The sequence below is a fragment of the Chelonoidis abingdonii genome, chromosome 15, assembly GCF_003597395.2.
Source record: "Chelonoidis abingdonii isolate Lonesome George chromosome 15, CheloAbing_2.0, whole genome shotgun sequence".
In the NCBI taxonomy this organism is placed as follows: domain Eukaryota; kingdom Metazoa; phylum Chordata; order Testudines; family Testudinidae; genus Chelonoidis; species Chelonoidis abingdonii.
Window position 1 is genome coordinate 5050060 of NC_133783.1, and position 19794 is coordinate 5069853.

The following is a 19794-nucleotide window of genomic DNA, read 5'->3' on the forward strand; positions in this document are numbered from 1 at the left end:
GTGTCTGTCTCCACTTGCACTGGAATATTAGAAGGTCGATGGGAACTGTAACAATAATAACGTAATGATCACTGGGATGTCCTTGAACTGCTTGTTGACAAATGCTTACTGCAGAGGCGAAAAAAAAGGAACACCTGAGTTCTTGATGTTCATGAAAAGCCTGTTGGTCAAGAACAGTCCATTGTTAAGTAAACATTAACCCCTCTCCTACTTCCACAGCCAATTTTCACTTGGGATGTCAATTGTATAAGCTCTGAGCAAGCCTATGACGGCTGCTCTGGGGACTTAAGCATATGAAATGTTGAGTTCTCTGTTTCTTCACCTCATTTTTCTTGCCCCCTTTTGTGATACAGCAAACAATGTCCCTGGGCCAGTCTTCTTTGGACTAGAAGAATGTCCTTGTTCACAGTCAAAAATCTAAGACAAGGAATACAAGTTTCCTCTAAGTAATGTGGCACGGTAGCTAGCCTTATATGACAAGTTCTCAAGATATGCAGCCTGAAAACTGGAAAGCAATTACTATTTTTAATTTAGTAATTGTCACTTCTACAAATACCTTCAGAATAAGAGTTTTGATCGCAGTGTTTTAAAATTAAATATGCAGAATAAAACTGCAATGTTTTTCATATGGCTCAAGTAACTTCATTAATTTTGTCACAAGTATTGATTAAAATAAAGCAAAAATGATTATTATTGAAAGTCTAGATCAAAAACATGTATGCCCTTTGCCTTGGGTAAATGCACATTTATAATGTATACATCCCCCTCCTATCCCTACAAAAGTTTAAAAAAAAAAAAAAGCAGCTTCTATTTGCCCAATCTACTAACAACTTTACATTTTCAATAATGCTATGAGACCTTTTGTAGTATTGTGTGTGACTTGTATATACTTCAAATAACTCAAGTAAGCCTCTAGCTCATAAGAAAAATTCAATACTCTTCATTTCCCTTAAAGGGAACGTTTCTAGCTGAATGCTAAAAGTCTTGTATTTCATCTGATACCTTGACGTACTATAAGGAAAGTGACCTGTGCTTACTGGTCTGTATTCTTTTTCCACCTGGCTGCACGTTTTACACAACAGTGTTTTGTGTCTGTACTTTAGCCAATCAGACTGGTCTTAACATGCACAAGTTTAAAGGCTAAAGCTCTATTATCTAAATAATGCTGCCTTTCAGTAACTTACTTGCTTTTTCAGACAAACCAGATTTGTCAAAACATATTTATACAATTATTGCCAAGTGCAACTTGTCTGTCTGCTTACAAAAGCCTCACATCTAGCCTCAAGAAGCGATCAGTATGCAGGTCACCTTTTTTGGCCTATCTCCAGGTAAACAGTGTTCTTCTTACCACTGAAATAGCCATATTGTTCTACTAGGGAATGATTTGTAAGCAAAATTAATTTTGCTTACGTTAGATTACATACATAAAATCTAGAGGAAACATTAACGTTCACACAACATTACATTTTCACAAAACAATCACTCCATATCTGACCTCTGGGTCTTCATTATCAAAGGAAACTTGCAATACCACCTTCAAAAGATGAGCCTGGGAGCTTATTCCTTAAGTTTGTTAGACACTACAAATCACGGACTCAGTAAAGACACTGGATTTATGGCTCATTACAACAATCTATAACCCAATTTATCCTACAACGGCACACTTCACATGTTAACATGGGAACTCCTTATGCTAAACTATTTAGTTGTGACAGATGAACTCTGTAAGCTCGAAAGCTTGTCTCCATCAACAGAAGTTGGTCCAATAAAAGATATTACCTCATCCACCTTTTCACATTAATGTTTGAGCAGGAAAAGCAAAATCCAGATTTTGAAGTATCCTTCATAAATTCTTTTTAAAAGAGTTGAAGTACTCATACTGTAATTAGATGTCAAATGTTTGGGTTTACAAAAATCTGCAAAAATCTTTTCCTTTTACATGCAGAACATACAATCCCTGATGACTGATCAAATGAGAGTAGTGCATACTGACCCTCAAAATATTGCTCAAAGTTAGTTCCATAGATTGCATACTTTGATATTTCCTAAAATGAAAGTCTCTGATCACAGTTCTTAAACCAAAAAGGGGAAATATCTATGGCCAAATGCGTGAGTGACAGGATCAGAAAACATAAGCTGGCCAGGAAACACCACAGTACTGGACCATTTTGTAGTGCAATTCTGAATGGAATTGGTTGGTGAAGAAGTAGTAAATGTAAGTGTTCCTGAGAATATGTTATCAACTTATTACAAAATAGGACAAACCAGTCATTCACTGTATGGAGGTTGCACATCTGTGATGCACACTTGTGATATCATGGGGGCCTGTGTGATCTAGCTAAAATATAATCTGAGGTCATCGAACAGAATGCTCACTTCAGGTTTTACCACAAAATTATTATAAACAAGTGCCAGCTGTTACATGAAAATACAAAAACAAAACAGACATTATTCAACAAGTTTTGCACATGCTGTGCATCCTCTACTACCTGAATAACCACCAGGGGAACTAAGAATATCAAAATATTCTTATGGTCCTGTGAATCATGACTCAAAACATCTCAAAGATTCTTGCCAAATGAAGACAACAGACAAGAGTCAGAAGTTATTAGTCGTTTATTTGTGTAGCATTTGTTTTAAGAAAATGTTTACATCAAAACAGCAGTTCACTTCAGCAAGAGCAAAAAAACTAGGATCATGTCCCAAAGACAAAGGACCATTTAGATGCATACATTAGAAGTAGCATAACAAGATGCAGCAGGCAAGCGACAAGAAATATTCCAATAGAAAACAACTATGTAGATTAAGTAAAACATTAGTAGAGGCAAGCAACAGTTCGTTAAAAAAGTGCAAGTGAAAGGTGCAATACTGAACTCTAGGGGCCATTTACTGTGACAGGCAGAGACGATAATGAGCTGTGAAAGCAGTAAGAATCATGTAGTTTATGCACAAGAGAAAATAATGTGTGGCACCTGCGTGCTTGTAATGCACAGTGAAATGAACCAACATTACCAGTGTGTAAACAATTCCTTTAAACTCAACTGAAAAATAACTAAACTTAAAATTTCTGAAAGACCTAAGATGGGTGAGAGGAGGGGCTTTGGAAAGATCCATGCAAAGATAAACACCGTCTCAGCTCACTCACATGCCCACAAAAGCCACAATAAGGAAGAAATAGATCAGTCAGTCCAGAAAGAATTCCTAGACCCTTGCTAACTATAATAAGCAAAGTAGAGGAAGGCTGTTTTGGAGTGTGCGCAGCTGAAACTGATGCTTCTCTGTCTGTGGGATCCGAATGGAAGGGAAGACCATGCATGGCATTATCCTGACCCTACAGCTCGCACAGGGGAAGTAAGCAGAGCCCATACATAGGTATCCCATATGTATTCAAGCTGACTGTCAGGGCATACAATAAATGAGACAAAAGAGAAGAGTGATTCCTTTGGTAAAGTCTTTGGAACAGGGAGCCATAAAGCAACAAGGCACTGGGCACTAAGACAGATTGATCTAAAAGAAAACAGCGGACAGCAAGAACGGTCACTAGGCATGTGAATAGTCAAGCTGATGGAGAAGTCTGGGGGAAAGAAGCCTTCCAGAAACAACACTAAATGTGAAAAAGATGGAGACACAAGGACGGTGGATCACCTGCCTTTATTCAAACCAAGGTAGAGAAGCTCTGCCTAGACCTGCAGATTGGACACCAATGACGAGCTGCCGGATGACACCAAGATACTAAATACGAGAAAGGGAAATGGATGAACCAGAATGTGATGAGCAGGAATCCTAGTTTTCCAGGATAAAAAAAAACAAAATTCTCTGATACAAAAACAAAAATCTACATTTTTCTGCAAATAAAATGAAACACTTTCCTGCAGCTCTCATTGGCCAGGAACAGCAAACCACGGTCACAGGGAGCTGCGGGGGGGCCATGCCTACAGATGGTCAATATCAGCAAAATGTCTTGTGGCCTACAGTCACATTACTCTGATGGGCCACATGCAGCTCACAGGCCACAGGTTGCCCACAATTCCTCTATGCTGGAAGCAGATTATTGAAGTACGTTTAGCAATGTAAATTTAAAGCGCATGCAAAAAATTAGCCACAAGAGGGAGAGGTTGTGTGCACTGAATAAGTGACATTGGTATCATCAGTAAAATTAAGTTAATATGGTTTTTATTTTTTCACAAAATGTAAAAATTAAAGATCCAGTGTAAAAATTAAATTCTGCATTTTTCCATGGCAAATGAATTCCTAGGATTCCTGGTAATGAGACACGAATACTGACTGGAGTATGTTCTGACATGTATACTACAGACATAGGTCTGAAATTAATGAGAATATACAAGGGGATAATTGGCACTCATGGTACTACTTATGTGACAGGGCAAGACAGCTGAATCTGGCCTTTAAGGAACACAGTGCGAACTAGGCCAAGAAATAGAGAACTCATCCCATGGAGGTCACAATAGCTTGTGACACAGTAGAGACCAAAACACTCCTAGGACGCTGTGGGAACAGTGTTACTATACAAGTTAAAAACTCTTTTCCAGTAAATTAGCCAATCACCAGAGTGAAAGGCCAACAACCTGATGTTATTGTATCTGACTATATAAAAAGTATTCTGATGTGGTATACTGCTAGCTTTCTTAATGACTAAATGGTTTTCCCATTCATTCGTGGACTTTCAATAAGTCATGTAAATCTTAACATATGTTGACAAGGGAGCAAGTGACAAATGTGAGACAGCTTTACCAAATGTACATTTTGTGCTTGTGTTGCCATAAAGGAAAAAGATTCCCGGGGCTGACCTGGAGAAAGAATGAGGATAGTTATTCTAAAAGCCAGAAACAAAGAATGTTTGCCCTTGACTGAAAAACAAGTGTTGCAAAGCATGTTTATGGATCAGTTAACAATGTTCCAGTGGATATAGAAACAAGTCACTCTACTATGCACAGATATAGAAACACTGAGGAAATAAAAGTGAAATGAAATTGGTTAAAGATCACTGTTAAAAATAATGCATATAAGAACATAAATAAGTTGGACACTGATAAATGCAAGACTAAGATTGTGAGAAATAAATCATCAGATCTTTATTAGGAATAAAGTGTTTATTGTGTTGAAGTAACTAAGATTTCAGGGCCCAAAATTAAGCAGCCTCAATGAAAGACTCTCTCAAAGCACATTCTGTGGCACGCTGGTTAAGTCCACAAAATGGTGAGCACAGTAGCTCTTATGGTGGAAGTCATGTACTGTGGACAAGCCTGGCACTGGAAAGGAAAGAAGTCTTAAAATCATAGTGCTAGTTATGGGGGTGGTTGTTACAGAGTGGAAAGACAATCTTGGTGAGAAATGCCAGTACAATAAAGAGTGAGGACAGAAGCACCTGTGGCTAAGGAAATGGAACCAGTTGTGAAGAAATTAGAGGATGTGAGCAATATAATGGAATGTAATAAATTGATAGATAATGAAGACCAGACAACAGGAAGTGGCATGAAGGGACTGACACTATAGACAAGTCAGCATGTGGAAGAGTGACAAGGTCAGAGTTGGCATACCATGTGAAGAAAGAATCTGAAAATAGGAAGAAATGGAGTTAAGAGCATGGAAGAATGAATTTAATGCCATCATGTTAACAGAGTTTATTTTTATTCAGAAATCTATTTAAATGCTTACCAGCAGATTATCCTCAGAGTCAGACACTGCCCTCTCTCTGCACATGAAATGCTGACTTATGTTAACTGGAGTTTCTATATAGTGCTGAGGGGAGGAGGAAACCAATCTCTCTACACCCTGAAATACAGCCAAGGCAACAGAGCTAGAGGCAGAATCTGTAGCTACAGTAGGGTGGAATAGAAGAGGGCCAAATTTCAGAAATTATAATCTGTGCAAAGGGAAAGAGTGCCAAGTGATTAAGTTATTGAAGAGTGTAAGGAATCATATGCCAGTGACCAGATAAGTCTTGAGATATAACGTGAACTGTCAGAGTTAATTAGGAAAGACTATTTCAGAGGGTGTGGGGAGGGATAAAGATCTGCTCTCTACTTTGGAGAGACAGAAAGACATCTGATTTTGGAAGAGGACTGAGAACAAAGTGGAGACTAAGAAGAGGACAGGTGGAAAGAGAGAGTCTCATCTGTGATTCTTAGAAGACTAGAAGCCAGTGAAAAATGGAAAACAGACACCGTGCTTCTGTTTCCAGAACAAACACTGGTGGTTTAAAAGTAATGTATCGTAGAACAGGGTAACACTTTGACAACACAGATAGCATAATATAATATCTGAAAAGGAGACACTCATATCGTAGTATTCCAGGGAGCTAATAAAAAGACAGATTCTGGAATCCCACCTTAAAACAAACAAACAAACAACCCACCCCACAATAACTTTGTTAAATCCCATAATCTTCTGTGTATAAATGATGTGGGTTATTAAGGTTAGTGTGGGTGGAGGGAAGTGACTTTTGGCCACAGATGTGGTTGCATCACTTTCTTTTGAATGCATCCCTTTCCTCCTACTTCCAGGTCCAGAATGGTAGCTACCGGGAGAGGACGAGGAAATGCTTTAACTGCAGCACTTGTTAACGAGTGAGAATTACTAGTAGTACATGATCCCAGCTAGCACCAGAGGCAAAACATTTCTTTACAAGAGAGCTGCCCTGTTCTTCCCCAGCAGCTTATTCCAGTTGTCCAGACAGCAGGTACTGGCTAGCAATGCAGGGAGGAAAGGGGGGAGAATAGATAGTACCCCATTAAGGAGCACTCCACATATGGTAAAAGGGGAAGGGGAGAAACAACATCAATCATAGAATATCAGGGTTGGAAGGGACCTCAAGAGGTCATCTAGTCCAACCCCCTGCTCAAAGCAGGACCAATTCCCAGACAGCTTTTTACCCCAGATCCCTAAATGGCCCCCTCAAGGATTGAACTCACGACCCTGGGTTTAGTAGGCCAATGCTCAAACCATTCAGCTATCCCTCCCCCCTCAATTACTAATTTTATTCCTCTGGATAAGAAGGAAAGTAAACAAATGCTGATTTATATCCTGACCTTGTAAACACAACTGTGTGTAACTTTATGCACAGGTGTAGTCCCAGTGAACTCTGTGGAACTCTGATTCTGTGTAAAGTATCTCACGTGCACATGTGTTTATACGATTGGGCCCATATGGGTTACCATCCATAGGAGGAGCACCATTCACAAACCTAGTTAATGGGTCTCAACGTTTAGGACAGACCTGGGGTCACATGGATTTAAATGGGTCCAAAATTTCACATCTAGATTTTAGCCTGGCTACATAGATTCACTCCAAGATTAAGGTTATCTTGAAACTTTCATATAAATTAAAGAGAATGTCCTTTCACTTTACTGAAGTGTTAAAACGTAAAAAATTCTTATATGGATCTCTCAATAGGGTAACACTTTTTTTTTTTTTAACTTGACCTTAAAAATAGTTTTTACAAATCTGTATCTTAAAATACGTTCACCTCTTTCCCTCCCCACCACCCTGCATTCCATTCCTTGAAGCAGCAGCTCCTTTTTAAGTCCTTTTCCAAGTCATTTTTCTGGTCACTGTATCCCTTCCCTATGGCGTACCTGCATGGAATATCCGCCCCACACTTACAGAATGTGCTGCGACCTCTAGACTAACTGCCTTCACACCTCAGTTAAAGCCCTCCCTGAACCCACTGTGGGGAAGGCAAAAAAAAATTACCACTCCACCTAGGCCAATATGGTGGAGGGGGAAAAATTCCCTCCCAGCCCCCTTCGAAAGGCGCAGCTAGCACAAAGCCCACAGCATGTCCTGAACAAACCTGGTATTTAACCACCTCAAGGGTAGGGAGGGTGGAAAAAGGATTTCTCATGCCCAGGCATGCCCCGTTTCAACCCTTCTGTTCCCAGGCAATGAATCAGTGTCACCACATTGACCCACACCTCCATTTTTGCAGCAGCTTCTGACCTCGCTCCCTCCCTCCATCAGTAAAGCACTGTTGCCTTTCCTTCCACAAGTCAGACAATGTTCTTCCATCCCCGCCTGTCCAGTCTAAAGCGGCGGGGCAGTCATTATCTGGACACTAATAAAATGCATTTTCAGAAAAGTTATGCTCTAGGAATGATTATTCTAAAAGAAGTTCTGTGGCTTGTGTTATACAAGAAGTTAGGCTATAGGAGTAGCTCTCAACATTTCTAGACTATTGTACCCCTTTCAGGAGTCTGATGCATCTTGTGTACCACCAAGCTTCACATCACTTAAAAGTTACTTACTTACAAAATCAGACAAAAAAATACAAGTGTCACAGCATACTATTACCGAAAAATACTTTTCTCAATATTATCTATAATTATAAAATCAATTGGAATAAAAATATTGTACTTACATTTCAGCGTATATCATATAAAACAGTATAAACAAATCATTGTATGAAATTTTAGCTTATACCGACTTCGCTAGCTCTGTTGTAAAACTAGACAAATATCTAGACGAGCTGATGTACCCCCTCAGAGACCTCTGTGTACCCCAACGGGGAAGCACACGCCGGTTGAGAACCATTGGAGTACGTGATCACAAAGGTCCCTTTTGGCCTTGGAATCTATGAATCTTAAGATTAAAATCACATTGTAACTACCAATAATTACACAGAACTCTAATTACTTCTTGAAAAGTTACCAATAAAATACAGTATTTCTATGAGTTGCTCTCAATTTACTACTAATCTGAACCAAAAGTTTACAGGTATTTCCTTTTGTCTGGTGACATGACAACACAACTTAATATGTCATGTTAGTGGGTTTCACTCTTCACAGAAGACTTTCTTGCTTTCTCATAAGGATCACGTATGATTTGCTATGTTGCTATTTTAAAATATTAACACATGTAAATGAATAAACAATTCTTAATTAGCATAATCAACATCAACAACAAATACAGCAAAATATTCAAAACATTTCAAAATTTTATGTAAGAAAAAAACATGCTTAGTCTTTTTTCAATCTTTTATTCAGCTTGCTATGCCACACTAGGTCAGCTAAATGTTAATAGAACTTTTTCCTCAAGCATGGAAAGGATCATTTTCATTAAAGACAACCTATACATATATGTATGTGAGAGAGAGACACACACACACACTAGGGGCAGCTCTATGTACTTTGCTGCCCCAAGCACAGCAGTCAGGCAGTTTTCGGAGGCATGCCTGTGGGAGGTCTGCCAGTCCCGTGCCTTCAGCATATCCGCCGCTGAATTGCCGCGGGACCAGCGGACCTCCTGCAGGCATGTCACTGAAGGTAGTCTGACTGCCGCCCTCACGGCGAACAGCATGCTGCCCCACTCCTCCTCAGCTTGCTGCCCCAGGCATGCGCTTAGTGCGCTGGTGCCTGGAGCCGCCCATGACAGACACACAAATATCCCAGCAGTTTTCATGTGCAAACATCTGCAAACTACTCCTGTAGTTGAAAAATAATCTGATTTGAATGACAAAGTGCTCAAAGCAATTAAATTGTCTAAAAAAATTATTTTAATAATCTGGAGAAACTGCTGCTTATGAGTTTCTAAAATCTTTCATCTGGAGCCTAAAAAAAAAAAAATGTAAAAAATAACAGCCACTGTGAATACTAAACAAGTCCCTCTGAAGTTGCTGGGTAAACTGCTCCCAGAATCAACAACTCCTTCTCGACACCATATATTAATGTTTTGGATTTAATTATTTTCAGGCACCACTACAGACCATGTACCCATACAGTACAGTATGTAAAACCTCCTGTGGCAAATCGGTAGAGGGAAAAAAAAGTGTTTAGACTAACATGTTCAAAATGCAATAATGAGCACAAATTTAGGGCTAGCTTTTAATTTTACAGCCTACCCTGAGCAAGAGGAAGCATACAGCTGCACCACCTCAGAAACACACATTTTCTTATTAGTTTTCCCTCCATCCCCTTTGCTTTAGGGTGAAAATCTGCTGCTGCTCTCCAAAAGGAGTAGATTACTCACCTGTTTGTGCAGACTCAATTCTGCTAGCTGGCGTAACTGATGATGGGTGCAGAGCCAAGATTCCAACCATTCTCACCTCTGCATGCCCACTAGTGCAGCAGTAGTGGCATCACAGAGCCTGCTCTGCTCACTGCTCTGGTATCCACTTAATGGTACACCTCTACCCCATATAACACGACCCGATATAACATGAATTAGGATATAATGCAGTAAAACAGTGTTGGTGGGGTGGGGGGGCGGCTGTGCACTCCAGCAGACCAAAGCAAGTTCCATATAAAGCGGTTTCACCTATAATTCAGTAAGATTTTTTGACTCCCAAGGACAGTGTTATATTGGGGTAGAGGTGTTGTTCCACTGAGCCCACATTTCTCCAGAATGTCATTTGGGACTGTCAAAAGCCTTGCTCACATCCAAGTATATTATGTCCACCACATCCCCCTATCCACCAAACCAGTTACCCTGTCAAAGAAGGAAATCAAGCTGGTTTGGCATTTTTTGTTCTTAGTAAATCAGTGCTGGCTGCTAGTGATTAACCCTTCATTATCCAGGTATTCACAAATTAAACATTTGATACATTGCTCTAGTAGTTTCCCAAGTATCTAGGTCAGGCTGACTGGTCTATAGGTCCCCAGCTCCTCCTCCTCCTCCTTTTTAAAGATGGGCACTATGTTAACCCTTCTCCAGCCTTCTGGGATCTCTTCCATCATCCATGAGCTGCAAATGTTATTGCCAGAGGCTCTGAGATTTCTTCAGCACCCTGAGGTAAACAGTATCAGGCCCCACTGACTTGAATTCATTCAAATTGGTCAGAAGATCTCTGATGCGTTCATTACCTATCCTGATCTGCATCCCTTCCCCTTCATTGTCTATGGTAACTTTGCTAGTTGTCCAGTCACATTATTTTTTGTGAGAAGACTGAAGCAAGTAGTCACTGAGGAGCTCTGCCTTCCTATTATCTTCTGTTACCACCTCACCTTCTCCACTTAGCAACAGACCCCCACCATCTCTGATATTTCTTTTTTGTCTTACATATTTGAAGTACCCCTTCTTGTTGTCCTTCTTGGCCTTGGCTTTCCTGATTTTGTTCCTACATGCTTGCGCTATTCCCATGTATATTCCTTTGTGCATGCCCCTCCTTCCATTCCCTGTATGTGTCCCTTTTAGTTTTTAGATAGCTAAAAAAATCCTTGTGCAGCCTCAGTAGCTTCCTGTGGCTCTTCTCATCTTTCCTCTGCATCAGAATAATTTGATGCTGAGTCTCTAGTACTACATCTTTTACAAACTGCCATCCCCCTTTGACTCCTGTTCTTACTAATTGGTCTTTCCATGGGATCTTGCCTACTATTTCTCTGAGTTGGTTGAAATCTGCCTTTCTGAAACCCAGTGTCCTGCTTTCCTTAGGATCTTGAACTATATCAGTTCATAAGCACTTCCTCCCAACTTCCTGACCACCTTCGCGCTCACAACTAATTCACCCTTGTTAGTCAAAACATAATCCAAAATGGATAACCTCCTAGTTCAATGGTCCCTAAACTTTTCATGGTTGCGCACCCCCCTCCTTACACCTATCCGCCCCACCCGGGAGTGCGGCAACAGCTCCTGGGGGTAGGGGAGCGCAGACAGAGGTAAGGGGTCTGAGGCTGGGGTTGGGCCTGGGGTCGGGCCTGGGGTCAGGCTTGGGGCCGAGAGAAGAGCCGTGGCCATGAGCAGGGAAGGTGGCTGGGGACAGGGGCTGGACTAAGGTTGGAGCAGAGCTCAGGGCGGAATGGGGTTGGGTAGCGCTCCTACCTCACCCTCCGTGGGGGCTGGGCCAGGCCTCACAGCACTCCTCCCTGCCCGCCCCCAAAGGTTCCTTCATTTCACCCTAGTGGTTTTCAAAAGGAAGCTGGATGGTTTAGACCCAAGAAATCCTGCATCTTCGCAGGGGGTTAGACTACATGACCCTTACTGTCCCTTCTAACCTTATGATTCTACAACTATTATAGTAAAAACTCTGAGCATTCAAAATGATATGAGCAAGCAACAGAATGACAGGGCACAATCCAAGAACCACTCCAGGAGGATGCATAGCTTCTATCCCCAACAGAAATGCTAGAGCAAACAGAAAAATATTTAAATCAATACTCCCTTAAAAACAAGTTGCGCCTACTTTATGTTCCCTCCCCCCAACACTGCCTGCCTGCAAAACAGGGGCAGGTAACCAGAAGCTGTCACCTACATGCTCTGCCGCTGTTTTCTGCCCAATTCTTCAGTGACAGTGCTGCTCAGTGCTTGATGCATAAGCACTTATCTCCATAAAAATTAGTCTAATTTCACAGAAGCTGGATTGTGGCTCCGCTGATTGATTCTGCCTGGCATAGGGAGCAGGCTGATGAAGGAAGCTTCTATTAACACACAAATATCTTTGTGATCAGCAGGGAATACTGAGAAAGGAAATACAGCAAGACTATGACTATAATGAAAAGTTGCTCTGGGGGGGTGGGGCAGGTTTGAAGCACAGTGGTGTGGTAAAGGGAAACGAACTATTGCAGCTTGTATCACACCTATTCTGTGGATAACAGGATTTCTGCCGCTGGTACTGTCAAAATAGCACCTTTCATGGGCACAACATGAGCTTTATCACAAAAAAACAAAGGAAACAAAGAGAAAGAAAACATCATCTGCACAGGTTTGGCATTATGATGAGCACTTGTAGGGTAAAACATCTCAGGGATCAGTGACCACAGAAGAACTACACAAGTAAATTTTGTATAGATTCTATTCTCACACACACACACACAGACCCAGACAGTGACCCTTGCTGCACACAGAGGAAGGAAAGGGGCAATAAGGAGCACCCATTCCTCTCCTAAGTGTGCTACCCATATTGCTGGTAGCAGTGCAAGTGGGAGAACAACAGCTGCCCAGTTGTTAATTCCCACCCTGCATAGCTTGGCAGGAGAACATGCAGGCAAGGTGGAGAAGTAGTTGGAGCCTTCACTCCTGCCCCATTCCTAAGGCACCACCAGCACAGCCAAGCCGACATGGAGAGAAGGGTAATCTGTGCCAGGAAAAGGGCTGAGGCAGCTAATTATAGAGCTAGAGATAGGCAGGTCCTGAATTATTATGAGTCACAATTCAGTCCATACTCTGCTCCAGGGACAGTAGAATGATGTGCTGCCCTTCACTGAGGGCAGACTGTAAAATAGCAATTTAACTCACGCATATATCAATATATAAACATAATGGGGGGTGGCAATTCTTCAGCTATTTCCCAGAAATATTATACATAAATTGGCTCTCTCCAAAGCCCCAGCTATTTATGTGCTTCAGTGGGGAAACAGAAATCCTGGTACACATTGACCAAGCCACTCAGATAAAAATTCATGTTTTTTGCATTTTACCCTGAAGGTCCATCACAAAAGGGTAGCAGTTATCAAGCATTTGCCTAATCTAGATTACAGAGTTAACATGGAAAAGACAAAGGCAATTTTGACAAATTCCAGAAAATAGTCCAAACTTTGTAAAAAAGTCAAAATACGAGTACTCAGGTTCCTAGCTTTCTGAATAAGCTAATACAGGGGTGAGCAAACTTTTTGGCCCGAGGACCACATAGGCGTTACAAAACTGTATGGAGAGTCGGTAGGGATGGCTGTGCTACCTCAAACAGCCTGGCCCTGCCACCTACCACTTCCTGCCCCCTGACCCCTCCCCCTTGGAACTCCTGACCCATCCAACCCCATGCTCCTTGTCCACTGACTGTCCCCTCCTGGAAACCCCGCCCCTAACTGCCCCCAGGAACCCCAGCCCTTATCTAACCCCTCCTGCTCCCTGCCCCTGACTGCCCCGACCCCTATTCACATCCCCTCCCCGACAGGCCCCCTGGGACTCCCACACCTATCCAACCCCCCCACCCCCATTTTCCATCCCCTGACACTCCCCCAGAACCTCCACCTCATCCAACCTCCCCCTGCTCCCTGTCCCCTGACTGCCTCAATCCCTACCCACACCCCCACCCCGAGACCCTCCTGGGACTCCCATGCCTATCCAACCGTCCCCTGCTCCCTGTCCCCTGACCTCCCCCTGAGACTCCCTGCCCCTAACCCCCTTACCATGCTGCTCAGAGCACCAGGAGCTCGCAGCCCTGCCGCCCGGCAGGAGGAGTGGGCCAGAGCGCTGGCGGCACAGTACGCCGAGGCTCCAGGGGAACGGGAACAGCAGGGGAAGGGCCGGGGGCTAGCCTCCCAGGCCGGGAGCTCAGGGGCCAGGCAGAACAGTCCTGCAGGCTGTAGTTTGCCCATCTCTTAGCTAATGTGTACTTACAAGCCAGGCATACCATTCCCAAACTACAACAGCTACATTGCCTGATCTCATGGTTCACTGATTTTTTTCATGGTCAGGAGAGTCAGTTTAATTGTCCTGGGCTCCAGAGCATTGATGTGCATGGATTTTTCTCACAGGGACCACCTTTTTTGTACTGTTCTGTGCCCTACAGGAGCTCAATTGGTGAAATGGTCACATTAAGGGCCATGAAATCCCAGGCCAGCATGAAAGCCTCCCACTGCCTACAAGAAACCAACAGTTGTGAGAAGAGCAACTGGCTCAAGCACAATGCAGGGAAGAAAAAGGTTATGTAGTAGGAAGAAACGGATGGGGAAATGAGGCTATTGGCTAATGCTCTGTTCCTCACCACTGGTGGAGGACAGCAGACCCCAGAGCATTGAAGGGTTGTGGAGCATTAGGATCATGCTAGACTCATTGCTAGTTCTAGACATGCAGACTCCCATAGTGCCAATGACCTAGCCATAGCAATCCCTGCTTTCATCTCTTCCAGGTTAGATTACCTGGGGCTGAATGCAACCAAAGCAGCTGATGTTGATAAAGCATGTTGTAGCGTGTCTCATAAGCAGCAATGTGAACACTTCATACCTGTGCTTCCTAAACGTCACTGCCTCCAACTCATTCAGTTGTGGAATTAAAAATCTTGGTCCCTATCTCCAAAGCCCTTAGCAGACTGGGATCCAGCTGCCTCATCCTCCATAACTTTGCAACATAGCTACTCTCTTCAAGGAGAGCACAGCAGGAGACACCCTAGGTAAGACTACCAGCAACTGAGGGCAGAACATTCCAGGCAGCAGGACCCAGGCTTTTGGACTCATTGTCAAAAGAGAACAGTTTAAGTCTACATTCAGATCGAAGTTCTTTTTCAATAGGCTTTTCCCCAGGAACACTGCCCATAAATAAAAACTAACTAAAAGAAAAAGCCTTGTACATATAAATGCATACATCCCTGTAACCCCAGAGGAATGGATAATTTTTCTCCTTCAAACTTAGTTCTGCACTTAGATATCAAGGTGACAGGCATCTTGTAAATATAGATAATTCTCCTCCTCCTCCAGGTCCTGCTGATCCTCTGACAAATCTCACTGAAGGCTTCTCCTCCCTTGAGGATTCCCAGTGCCTGGATACAAAGTGACACAGCATGCATCATTATGGAATGGAAAGTAGTTTAGGGCATCAGGTAGAGCAGAAATAGCCTGTTCTTAATCCCCATGGAGTGCTGCTTCACCGAGTACCAAACCACTTCCCACTCCCCTCAATGTATTGTCCATCCAGAATGCCCATTGTCCTTCCCCAAGTCTCCTGGAAGAAAAACACTTTTTTTAAATTTACTTAAGGGAGGAGAATAAACAAACAAAACCCAGCTAATTACTAAGCAACAAACCCAAAATAAAACAGAAATCTGTGATAGAGGGAAGACATGTTCTCAGTGGGACATATGCCATGGGCAGGAGAGAGCCAAGGGCAGCAACTGCAGATGAATAACTGAGAAGAATGAAGAGGCAGCTCTTTCAGGGGTAATATAAGGACCTAAAATTGATTTGTACAGTTTTGCTACCATATTCCTGACAAAAAGGAGGAAGGGCTGAAATTTGCAGTCAGTACTGGTGACCAAGATTGCAGAGTATATACATTTATATATCAAGTTATTTATGGTACTCTCTCTTCACCTCACCAGGTATTTCCCCACAACCTGTTCATGCAGTTAGCAGAGATACACAGCAGGACTCAGCAATTACCAGCTCTAGTCCATTTGCACACAGAATGGTGCTACTGCAATGCACATAATTAATATTACAATAAACCCCAGTCCTCAGCCAGGACCATATGCTAGGCACTGTATGAACGCTCACCAAAGAAAAAAAAACAATCCCTGCCCCGAAATACTTATGCAGAATATTTATACATCATCATCATGACTTATAAAACAGTGGATACAACAATATTTTCATACATCAAGCTGTCCCGGACAGGAGCTACCTATCACTATTAAAGAAGATTAAACCAGAGGACAGGTGTCAAGACAATTCTGTTTTTATTATTTGATGTCAGGGCCTGAACATTAAACTCACCTACTCACCCCAGCTGGTGAGTAGCTTTCCCTGATGAGTGGGGAAAGGATAACAAACCTAAGCTACAACTTTCTGCAGTTTCTGTTTTTCAAAACGAAATTACATTGATACAATAGCTTTCAAAACATGAAATCTTTCTGATTCTGCTGACTGTTCAGGGCTTTCCCAAGACACTGATCAGTTTCACTGCTGCTATTCAGAACCCTGGGGCAGCTGTGAAATTAACAAGAATCTTGTCAGTTTTACTCTGTCTCAATTTATTGGAGCTATTCCAGGACAGGATCACCTAATGAAGAAGACGGGGGAGGACAGCAGATACCACCACCCCAAGGCATCCAAGATGCTCTGGGCTGGAAAGACTGAGAAAGAACCTTCTCCATTTCAACAGTCAGGGAAGGGGCGGGGGGAGATTTATAAGACATATTAGGCTACAGGCTGCTATGAAATATGGAGCGCACACGCAGGGTCCAAGGTTAGACCACCTCTCTTCTAGATAGCTTGGGGCAGGATTTGGGTTTCTCTCTCATGTGCTTCCCTGAGGCCCTATTAGAGGCCCTCAAATCTTCTGTATTTCCCTCCAGCAACTAGTAGTCCCAGTTCTGAGCCCTATTTGACACAATCAAGTGGAGTGGAACTAAAATTTTGTAAAACATTGATGGAAAGAGGAGGATCACCTGATATTATCCAGAGGTGAACAAATGAGCTGGATCCTAGATGAACCTGTCTTTCCCCCATGAAAGAGAAACAGATGGTTTCAAGAAACACACACACACACACACACACACAGATGCCAAAGTGGATCTGTTTGAAGATTTACATTTCATCCAGAGGACATTTCTAACAGATTACTTTTCCCTTTCTTCCATATTGTGAGCATTCCACATGCAAAATTTGTGAGTTTCATTGCACAGAATGTTCTATTAGTGAAAATCTATTTCAGTATACATGTTTACATGTAATTTCTGCAACATTGTGGTAACTTAGTAATCGCTAGGATTCCATTCAAGGAAGCCACATGAAGCCTTCAGAGTTCTAACATGCAAACAGTTTCAGTTGTGATGGCCTGTCACTCAACAAATCAAATAGTGTTGAAAGAATGTAGCTGTAGTTGTGAGCTAACTTGCAAACAAAGAGCTTTTTTCCCTATAGGCTGGTTATTAAGAGGCAAAAATATCCACTGTTACTGGGTTCCATAAGAATACAATGAAAATATTAAAAATATTATTTTTCCCTGCTTGGGGGGGGGGGAAGTGACTGGATACAAATTACAGTTACATAAATGAGCAGAATATTGTGCCCTACAGTCTGGCTGCAGAATTAACAACTGTCAGCTTCAAACAACAAAGTGAGTTCATTTACCTGTGCAGGTGCTATATACACTACACTTACCAAACTATTTCAAGGGAGCTGAACTATGAAGAATTCTAAAACTACAAATATTGATCGTTCAACATCTTTAATAGACTGCCTTCAGGACATGTTAAGAGATGTTCCATCAATGCCAATTCTTAATAATATCAAGGCATCCCCTGAAGAGGTTTGTGTCCTTTAAATAAATACACAAGTCAAACTGTCACAGAGCAACACTGACTTTAGTGTCAAAATGAAAGTAGTTTGCAAGAACTCTACATCAAGACCCTGGGTCATATCTTGGACCACTGGATAGGTAAGGAAGATCTTGTCACATTCTGTATAATTTTCCTCTGGATTTTGCAGAATTTAGGAACAATCCACTGTATTTTTAGAAGTAAGACTGTGTTCCAAAGTACACTGAATTCAACAGAAATATTCCCATTGAGTTTGACAGGCTTTGGATTGAGTCCTTAATTATTTATACTGCTGAACTGTTCTAGGTATTAGCTTTAATTTACCTTCTTTTTTTTTTTTTTTAAATTCTCCCACCTACATGAGCTCTTTCATTCCCCCTCCCCCGCAAGATTTACCAGTTCCTACCTAATAAATTAGGGTTCTACTCCCTCCACAGCGGGAGAGCGAACACACAAAACATTTAACAGACAATATGAGTATTTGTATCTAACACTTGCAGCCTCATTCTTGTGAAACTTCCTGTGAAACATCTGGCAAATGAATCCAACCACATTGGGTAAAATAAAACAGCTGCTTATTTCTGTAAAAAGCAAGCAACAGTGAAATAATTAATATATTTGCATATGAGAAGCCACTATTAAGTTTCAGTGTTAACAACAATTGAAATGTGGCGGTTCATGACTCAGGGCTACTGTTTGTCGTTAACTACAGACTCTAAATTACAGGACTATATCGGTCCACATTTAGCAGAAGTACATCTTTGTATCCAGAAGAGCTAGAAAAAAAAATATATTTTTGAACATAAGCCTGAGTTCTGCAAAAAAAAATATCGGAAAGACCTGAAGTCTATACACATGCCCTAAATCTGCACTAAAGCATGGAATTTCTGCAACTTATTTTGAAAATGACGTTAGTCACATCCAAATAAAAATAGTATTGAGTTACAACAAGATCACAAAGATCTCTTTTCTGTTATTCTTATTGTAGGTACTGAGCTAGTGGTTGGAATAACAGTAATTCCAAAGGAAAACAGCTGTATTTCACAAAACTCTTTATATGATGATACCCTGGTTTGGATGACAGTATAAATCACAAGATGACATATTATTTAGAACAGAAATGGAAACAAAAACGATGTGGCTGCAGTTGGATCAAGGCCAGTCACACAAATCCTCCCCTCCCTCACATTTTCAGAAAATACGCACCTGACAGACAAGTCATAGGAAAATGGAATTATGTATAGCTTGCTGGGATGCACTGCTGGAGAAGGAGTGATGTAAAATGTGTTTATGCTCTCAAAAGACAACTTTTAATCCACTCAGCTCTTCTCTATTAAAATGATCAAAACTGCAAAATTTAAATAATACCATTCCAACCATTTAGTACGTCCATCTACAGTACTAAAAAGTTTCTTTGGCCAAGAAACAGATTGAATATATGTTTTTCTTTTTAAAAATAAAAATGTACACATCTTCCATATGCTGGCAGCCACCATGCAAGTTTAGTCTTGAAAAAAATCTGCAGCGTCACATCTTTCCATTATTTCAGCAAATAGTTTTAGTCAAGACTGAAATCTTGTTCTTGCATGTTGGAGTTAAAGTTCAACCCGATGTCTAAAGACATCCTTTAACAGGCAACTGACTTGTCTTGTGCTGTCAGAGAAATCTACAGATGTCTGACGCAACACTGGAACTTTAAAATGCAGGAGTCCATGACCTCTATTTAAGATTAATCACTTTCGTGCAGATTGCACAAAAATTTTATTTCTATACATGGAAAGCTGAATAAACTGGTAAGCAAGCTCGCTATTTCAGCTCGTTTTTATTTTAGACCACACTCCATTCCCTCCAAATTCCTAAATATTTTCACC

General features: G+C 41.6%; 1 protein-coding gene across 2 annotated transcripts in view; it reads right to left on the reverse strand.

The window, feature by feature from the left end:
* DLG5 (discs large MAGUK scaffold protein 5) overlaps positions 1-19794 on the reverse strand; it is a 209991-nt gene that overhangs the window by 104381 nt on the left and 85816 nt on the right. The window lies entirely within an intron of this gene.